Source organism: Falco naumanni, chromosome 8, assembly GCF_017639655.2.
Source record: "Falco naumanni isolate bFalNau1 chromosome 8, bFalNau1.pat, whole genome shotgun sequence".
NCBI classification, from domain to species: Eukaryota; Metazoa; Chordata; class Aves; order Falconiformes; family Falconidae; genus Falco; species Falco naumanni.
The window spans coordinates 13,413,192-13,423,310 of NC_054061.1; positions in this window are offsets into that span (position 1 = coordinate 13,413,192).

The window sequence follows — 10,119 nt, forward strand, 5'->3', positions numbered from 1 at the left end:
AGATAACCTAAAGTGTTCCAAAATATTTTTTCAATTGAAACATGAAGATGTGAAGTACTCCTGGCTTTGTTTAGCAGATGGAGATTAACTCCTGGAAGATCCATATGTACTCAACCCACGTACTGTGGGAAAGCGAGTCCCAAGTCAGGGCTCCCTGTCCTCCTCCAAGTCAGGTTGCACGACAAAGTTCACCCGCAATGCAAGTAAAGCACAATGAAAGATTCTCATTGCAAAATGCCTTTTGTGGAGCCCTGGTCTATGTAACATGGCACAGATATTGAGCAGGATAATTTATTCTGCCCTGTGCTCCCTGCTGCCATAGCCATACTGCTGCGAACAGCTGAGCTGCCACCCCGCTCCGCACTGGAATCTGGGAATGTAGACCCATTCAGTGCACTGCAGGTCTTACCTCCACTGCTTCCTAACAAGAAGATAATGCTCTTAACCCTGTGTGCACACAAGTTAGAGTTTACTCATCTGTGTGCTGTTTGCAGCTCTGACTGTATCGGAAACTGTACTGACCTAATGGAAATGTTTGTGCTATGCTAAAGCAAGTTCTACATGCATTTTCCTCCCACAGACCTCATGTGCCGCAGGGTCAGTTAATGAGCTGACCTGCTTTTGTGCCACTGAGCTGGAAGTGGCTTTTATGGTAAAAGTGCACAAGTATTCCATCCCCAGGGAGACATTTGAAAAAAAGAAGATTGTTCAGCCCTCTTCTGAACAGAGAAGCAAGTTTACCCGGTTATTGCTTTATCTAGAGAGCGAGTGTCATTTAAGAAACTGTAGACATAAGCCTATGTTGAATACAAGAAGCTAAAGCTTTTCAGCTTACACTAAGTTCTCAGTTGTGAAGCTGAAGAAATGACATGAAGCAGTACTACGTCTTGGTGATACCTGTTTATTCTGATTCAACCACTTCTGGAATTTGTGTGGATTAAACTAATCTGGAGAATAAATCTAACTTGTTTAAATCCAACTAATCCAGAGAGGTCATAATGAATGACTACCATAATAAATATTACCATCATAAATATTACCATAATAAATGATAGCAAGTCATGAGTAAGTAATGTAACCGATCCATAATGGCTTAAAGCTAAATTCTGCACCTACTGATTTTCCAGTTCACCTTTGATGTAATTTTTCCTGAATTACTTCACATAACAGAAACCAAATATGTGTGTGCAGGAAACGTGCAAGAACCTCAGTGTTCTCTGGAACACAGACATTAATACATGTCTATTGCACAGCTGGTGAAATAAAAGTTAATTCCTAGAGACAATGGTCTTCAATAGCAGAGGTTAGAGAGATCATGAAAACTGAATGTGGAGTCCGAAAGTTTGGGGCCTTATCTAGTATAAATCGATTGAACTAAGGCTAGTTAAATGGGACCTATCAATTTAAACTAGATGAGAATCTGAAATTCTGGACCTCTGGATCACGGATGTTCAACTAGAACAACTCTACATCCAGCTTGTTTCTGGTAATAAAATAATTGATATAAAGAATGCATTGCTAAAAAAATCTTTCTGTATGCCACTTTTGGCATCAAACTTGCCAGACCCAAGTGTTTTTTCCCCATCAAAAATGGATTATTGTGGTATTTAATCTCAAAGGGAGGGAGGTAAACTCCTTTTGGACTCCATGCATAATTATCTTCTCCAGTACCCAAATATACCTTGGAAATTCAACAGCAGTGCCACTCAGCACTCTTGCAAGTACTGACAAATAACATCTGCAATGGAAATGGCAGGGAAAATTAGACAGACAGAATGTAATTACTTGCATTGGAATCTGGCCAAGACGTTCAAATTAGCAACAGGAAGATGAAAAAAATCTTGCAACAAAATCTGAAGCCAAATAATACCTGGAGTGCTCTTTTTGCTAGGCAGATGCAATATCAAAATCTAGAGGATGGTAGCATCAGCCGGAACGTTAAACAAGACTGTGATTCTAACACCAGGTGGATGCTTCTTGTAAGAATACACACAGCGTATCTGCCTGAAAGATGTGGCAAAACCACCTCGAGGTGTTCCTGAAGCATGAAGGGGAAGAAAATCAGTTTCTGGACAAAATGATTAGAATACATTGGAATATGGCTGGTGGCCTCTGCTGCAGGAAGTGCAGGGAAAGAAGTTAGCAAAAAATTGCCATCAAGGGTATGATTATCTGCGTTTCTCTTGCTGTGTTAGATTTCATGAAACTTTCCAGAAAAGATGAAATAACCACAGAAATTGCTTCTGGCTTTGTTCACTATGACTTAATGAAATAATATTAATCTTTTTAAGATTAGGTTAGCTCTTCAGAACCAAAAAACTAAGGAAACTCATCAGATGTTCTGAAAACTAAACACTTTACAGGAGCACCTCTCTTACAGCATAAAAAATCCCATCTGTACCTATGCTGTCTAAGGAGGAGGTGTGCTTGGTGGCATTAGGATTTGATTCCAGAATCAGCCTACTACCCCTTTTTCTATTCCTCCTTCATTGTAAAGCAAACAAACAGAAGAGGTTTTTTGTTATGGAGAAGTAAAGAAGCTAGAAGGATGGTTAGTAAGTAAAGGCACGGCACTGAAGAATGGACACAGAATCTGCTATCTGTCCCTGCTGCAGACGCTCTCTGGTTACAGGACAGCTTTAAGATGCAGATTGGTGTCTACTGAATTTTCCGAGACGGCCCTTTCCCCTGCCTGAAGCTCCCTTCTGTACAATGAAGATAACAAGGCTTGTTTGCCTCCTGGAGAAAGCAAAAGATAAAAATAACTGGTGTCAGTAACGGATGTGTACAAGATGTTATGTTCTCTTTAGATAACTCTCGTTTGAATCCAGAAAATGAAGATGGGAAAATAAAATCTGAACTTTGGTTTGGATTTCCTAGGAGACAAAAGCATGAGGCTCTTAATTGTTATTGATTTTTGCCTTCTTAATCTTTTATCTTTGGACCTTCTGCAAAAAAGCCAAAAGCAGCCCACTATCAAAAGTACAGCAAACCCCAAAAGTTCAACTTTTAATAATCTAGCAGATTCCATCATGATTCATCATTAGGGCTAAGGAAATGCTCACTCTGATGGAACGTGGAGCTCTATGATCTGCCTCTGAATGTGTTGGCACATCCTCTTGTTGGAGCTCATTAACACTGGTTAAATAACAGTTTGCTTAACAACAAGGTAACATGGCTGGTGGTAGCTGGGAGACCCCAAGTAACGTGCAATATTTCATAGGGATGGATGCTGCTGAAGAAGAGAAGCACAGCCTGTAGAGAGGTCCCAAAATCTGAATTTGGCACCCTGTGAGTGCTGGACAGCTCTGCAATGCCACAGGAAAGTGGAAGAAGAAAAGGAAAGAACACAGGCTACTGGCAAACTGCACACACACACCCCCCCCACCCCGAAACCAAACCCCCCCACCCTACCCCCAAGCAACTGCTGAACTAGGAATTACAACAGGAACCACAATTATCAGTTCCAAAATAACTTCAGTTCACATAATCTGTATGAAAATTTTTGGGCTGATCGATCCTGTATTATACAATATATATAAACTCCAGGTGTGTGTTATCTAAGTTTATTGCTTGACTTCTGTTTTCCCACATCTTAGCTTTCAAATCATCTAGCTCCCTCAATATTGAACAATAACTTTTTGTTTCTCTAATCTGTAGGCAAGCCAACATCAGAACAAACAAGCAGCTACGCATCATGCTCTACTGGTTCTCAGAGAAGCAAGGAAAATGCAGTAAAGCTTTGAAGGGGTTTTGAACATCAGAAAAATCTTTGGCAGTAACTAAAGCTCATAGTATTTCTGAATTATAAGAACCTAAAGCAGCAGGGAAAATGACAAGGACTGAACAGGCTTTAAAACAGCATCAAAGAGTAGTGCTGCTCAAAGCTTGCAACCAATGTGAAACAGCCCACCAGAAAGGGGTGCAAGGATCAGCTTCAGGAGCATCAATCTGATTTACAGTCAGCAGTACAAGAAAAGTATTATTGTGCCATCCCAACGAGACAGTTGGAGCATGCCCCAAAGAAACACCCAACACATTTCCTCCTGAGGTAAATGAAGAGTGCTGATAACCCAGCAAACTGGCTTCAGATCATCACCGTCATATGTTTTCTAATGCCTGGTCATATACAGCGTTATTGCTGCTACAGAGCCAGCTGAACCCTTTATGTTCCTGAGCAAGGGCCAGTAGGTGCAGCCAGGTTCCTAGTGCAAATGGATTAGAGTGGGCAAGTGTGCCACGGGGGCCGGCAAGGCAGACAGTCTCCACAAACAGGGAGGCACGAGCTGCCTGCCAGCTACCTAATTGTGGAGTTGGTGTCTGCTGGGAAGCCAGCTGCCTTCCCAGCCTTCCAGATGGAAATGAGAATGTAAAAGAAAGTAGACAATGAAGGGTACATGGAAATCAAATTAAATAAACACTATTTGTACTACAATTGTGATCTGTTGTGACTAGCCCTCTTTTATAAAAAAGCTCTTCAGGGATTTTCTTTCTCTGCATGTGGTAAAAGAGTAAGTTGAGTACAGAAGGTGATGAAGCAAAAGTACTAGAGAGCCTCTCTTACATTTGGAGCAGCTGTCTTGAATCTCCAAGTATACACCCACATTCTGCAAATATAAGTAAAAAGTTCAGAGGTTACTTTTTGGTTATTCTAGTTGGACTTTTACGTGAATCTTGTCTAAATCCTTTCAGTCTGCAAGCCGAAACAAGTGCTTCTATTTACATCTTCTACTCTTTCCATTCAGGGCAGTAAATGCCAAGACTTCCTTCTAGTCCTAATCAATGAGAACAAGAAAGAGTAGCTTTTTGGAGCCCCAGAAGAAGAGGGCAGGCAATTTCTTGCTTGCACAACACAGATAATACCTGAGATAAGACAAACACTTATCTCAATAAGCTTCCTTAAACAGAATATTAGCAGACCATTGATGGTAGAGTTCCAGCTGACTCACTGATGTCAATACAAAGATATTTATTTCAGTGTGGCATATTTCTTCTTAATTACATAATAAACCATTTTCAACAGAACGTTGAAATTCATTTCAAATGAATCAATTTCAAACGCATGTAAAATTAACACATGCCCCCCTGTTGCTAGTACACAGTTACGACCATTAAGCCACAGCTAAAAATTTCTGCAGAAATCTGATAAGGTCATTGCTGGATTACAAATCACTGCAACTTCAGTACTAGCCAGCCCGTCCAAAAGATGAGACAATCCTCCGAAAACTCTGGGTTTGACCGTGGTCATCAGGAGACGTTAGAAAGAAAAATACATATTTCTCTAAGTGAAAACGGTGCCTAAGTCGGATAAGAGCTGATTCAGATAATACCACACAGTATTTTTATATTTATATGAAAAAATATAAGTTTTATTACACAGAACAAAAGGGAGCATAGATGCAATCAAAAGTCGAATAACTAGAAGTGGTAGGAATTTTCACCTGTCATCTTCTTGAGCTACAAATATTTTGCAGAGATGCAAAATCAGGTTTTAGGTTTTATGGATATTTTCTTCCACAAGAAACAGCCCCACTAGTTTTTATTACCAGTAAGGGTATCTGAATGTATATTTCTATATTCATGGCAGTATTCATATGAAATAGTAAACTGATCTCAAATAGAAGAGTAATCAGATAATGTGTATTTTGCAGAAACAAACATAAAAAGCTTTAACATTAATTTAACAACCTAATTACTCAAGTGCTCAAGATTAGAAAAGAACAGTGTATTTTCCAGAGTTTTTAAACCTACAAAGCACAACACACAAACAGAAAACTAAAAGATTTAAGAAATAGATCAGATCCCCTCAAATTATTTAAAAATTATCTATGGTATAATCAAAAAAACTATAGCAAACTTAGGAAGACCACTTGCTTACTAAAATAACATTTGTCCAGCCTTATCTATCAGCACTTTAGGAATTTCCTGGGCTGATCATCTATTGCTTCTGCACTGAACTCCGTAACCATTACCTGTGGTAGGGAGTATAGTGGAATAGTGGATTTTTCTCTCTTACAGCTTTTAAAATAACAAAAGGATATTAGGGCAGTAACACTGATTAATACGGAGTGCCACAGCTTTATAATCCTAGTTACCTCCTAAGGAGGTATTTTCATAAATCTTAGTTAGATAGCGATTACTTTCTGAAACATAAAGGGGAGAAAGAAAGAGTCAAAAGGCATTCTAATGCCAATCGAGTCCTTCATGCTACTGCCCATGGATTTCCTTCCTGTCAGAAAACCAGCCTCGACGTAGTAGTTGTCTTTAGAGTAATGGTAAATATTGCTTTTACATTTTCTGGTGATGCAAAAGTTAACTACCAGTCCAGGGGAAGCAGAATCATGAATTAAATCTTCTTGGGTGTTTTCCTAACATATGTGGTACCAGGAATAAGCCCAAGTTTCTTGAATGATGCCACAGCTAGATCAAAACTAACAAAATGAGTTTTCTTACTAACTTTCTATTGCTAACTTGTAGTTCCTTTCCATAGACAGAGATTTCTGTCAGTAAAATGAGCTTTGGTCCAGGTTCCCAACTGACAAACAAATTTGAGTGTGACTCACAGTTAATGTGAATTAGTGGAGCCCAGCTGATGTTATTCTGATTTAAGAGCTTCTGCCACTATAGATTTGCATTTAGAAACTAAACTCATCAAGTCAAATTCCAAATACTTTCATATCCTCTCTAATCATAGAAACCATAAGGAGTGCATGTTCTTTGGTCTTTCAAATGTAATTATTACTCAGAAAAATACTGACCTAAATGATTCTCTTCCTCTTGCCACCTTCTCCCTTTTCTAGGTCTGCTTTACAATACTTTTCCCACTACTTTGTGTCCCAGAAATCATCTTTCTCTGCTACTACAGCCAGATTTAAATTGTTGATTTTAACATTAGCTGAACTTCCAAAAATTAAGCTATTTTTTTTCTTTTGATAATCTTGTATGTAGTTCAATTCCTTAAGATATCATGCAAATAGTGATCAGCTTATCCTTTGCTCATAAGTAGGGGTCTGACCTTACAAATTTGCACAAACATCACAAAACCAGGCAGATAAGTAAAGCAAGCCAACAAGTGTTTGATAGACTTCTTGAACAAATACAAAATTTGCTCAGAGTAGCAATAGACTAAAAGAAAGGTAATAGCTATAATTTTAAGGATGCTTACTCAATGACAACAGATTAAACAGGCAGTCTTGTGGCTAAATAAATTGCTAGGATGACAAACGTCTTCCAGGGCTATGGCTGTATCATTGATGAGTAGATGCCAAGCCCACAGATTAGTAGACCTTAAAATTCCTACAAACGTCTCCTGGAAGGCATTTAGAACTGTCAGGCTATATTGCAGGAGTCAGCTTCCTCACTTGTTAACATACCTGCAGCTGGCAGCTGTCCCTGGAGCACAGCAGAGGCTTAAGTTCACTTTTCCTTCTTACCCCCTCTGTGGTTATTCAGAACTATTTGTACTTCCTTTTAGCATTATAGGAGTTCCTTCATTTCTCCCCATCAAACTAGTATTTATCAGGAAACCATTGTTGGCATCTAACACCTACACAGCATCCTTTCTTTCTGTTTTTATCATATCTATGACCTTAGAATGTCTCCTGTAGTTTTTCCACCTGACGCTGCTGTAGCTATATGCCAGATAACTCCAGGTATAACAGATGGCAGAGGAGCTGTCTGTATTTTCAGTTCAGAGTCAATCTTTTCAACAGGTTATGGCAGTTTATGCCACTATCCTTCTTTAAACTTTTGCTGCTTTTTTTAAAAAAAAAAAAACAAAAAACCAAAAACAACAAAACAACTCTGCACCCCACGTTCTGCAGGAAGTGTGGGCAGTTGGAACAAGGAGGATGTTTGGCGTGGGGCAGGGTTAATCGCAGCTTTGAGGTGTGGGTAGGTGTGAAGTAGTTCATATTACTAGGATAAGGAAGATCTATTTCTTTAAACATCTTTGTAAAAGTATCTATAAAAACGTCTGCTCATCATAATTTCTGGCCTTAAAAGCCTCCTGTCATTTCAGAGTATGGGAGAGACGGGAGAGGCAGAAATCCAAGTTTTATTTAGCATCTCTATTGCTTTTTAATGATCTCTTCAGTGTCTTAAATGATCATTTAATATCTTCTGTCATCATTTTTCAGAGTCCCACACAATCTTGAGTGTTACTGTCTGTTTTCACGGCTCTTAGCTCTCTAGCATTGCAAGGCATCAGCAAGCTTTTACTCCTGCCCAGACTGGCTAGGTTAATAGTCATATCCATCACAACATAGATTCAGTGGCAATTCATTATACTCATCCTAACCATCCTTTAACCAGTTCATTACTTGTAAGTCCATAAACTGTTTTTTTCTCTGCTCATTGTGGATCTGTCCCATTCCATCTCCTTTCAAACTATTGTCTCTCATACTTGGACACCAAATGCTGTATATTCCAGCTCAGTTACATCAGTGCCTGTGAAAAGCCACTGCCTGTCATCTGTGCCCTTTCATTAGAATCATCTATCATCTTTTAAAAAGTCCATTATTAGTTCTAATGTCTGGTAAATTCTATTTTTCTTTTTGTGGAATTGAAGACTATAAAAAGGATTTCCACTTAATTTTTCTGCCAAAATTTATAACATCTCCTTAGCATCCTCTCCTCTTATTTCCCAGGATCTCACAAAAAAAATTGCTATTTTCTCCTCTGTTCTTATTTTTATTTTATATCTTCATTAAATGCATCCATTCCTGCTTTCAAATCCCTCTCTTCATTAAGATCTAATTTATTGGTATTTAATTTGGCCAGAAATGCCCTGAATGTAGTTTTTACATTAGTCTATCTCTCTTAGAAGTTTATTTGAAATTAAGATCAATCCACATGCCTTTTTCTTTCGTTTTTACTTCTCATATTGTAGGACAAATACTCTGGGAAGCTAGGAATCAACTATTTTCTTTCCAAGAATCCCTAACATCTGCTAGATGTTTATAAATATGTTTCCAAATTCTGGCAAAGTAAAAACCAACTTACCCAAACCCACAGTTTATTTCACAATTTATAACCTCTAAAAAACAGAAAGCATACGGTACCATTAGAAAAACAGGCAAAACAAACAAATATTCTGCAAAATTGAAATACAAAGTGAAATACATACATGAGTAACTAAAAGATGACACACTTTTTAGCAGCATTCAGAATACATGATTCTGTAAGGGCACACAGCTGTCTGTTTCAAGCCTAGATGCCCAGTACTGATAACCTGAAAACTGAGATATTAAAATGTTTTTCTGACTTTTCCTTAAGATATACTGTTTGTATGTCTGATGGGGGACAGTACACTACACAGTCCCAGGTTGCTGAGATTATTAGTTTAACAGAAGCATGCATTGTTCTGCTGCTTTTCGTAATTTTTTCTTTCCAAACAAGTTTTTCATAGAGCTGAGAAAGAAAAAAACCTCAAACCCCCATACCAAAAAAAGGCATGTTCAAACTGAAATAAATTTGTGACTTTTTATTTGCACTGGCCCTGAGGCAGACTTCCTCAAGATATAGAAATTTTGGTATTGAATAATGTTTTTATTCTGATGTGAGTCTGTGTACTGTACTTTTCTACAATATTTCTGGTTTCCTATGCATTTTCATTTGGTTTATGACTATTCAGGAATTTTGGAAAGAAACGAAAAATAAAGACAAAACATGACAATTCTGCCTTCCTATCCTTGAAAGAAAAAATAATCAGATTTGAAATTGATAAAAATGTGTTGAACAAGTTAATTTTTCAATTTAAATGAACAATCCAGTGTTGCTTTTTCCCCATGAACATTAATAAAATAGGTATATTTAAACCACCATTTGCTGAGCTTTGCGCCGATCTCACATCCCAGGAGGTCAGAGCAGACAGTGCTGCGCTGAGCTTTCTGCCCTGCATTGCCAAGTCCAGCTCATGGGAGCAGAATGTGTTCCCTCTGCTCTTTGTGTGCAGACTAGTCCTCACTCAGATATTCCTAAAACTGCAGCCACTGACTGTATTTAAGTTTTTAGAAAAAAAAAAAAAAAAAAAAAAAAAAAAAACACACAAACCAAAAACACACAACACCAAAACCCAGACAAAAAGAAAATCTCTACTGCATGATTTTTTGTGTTCCT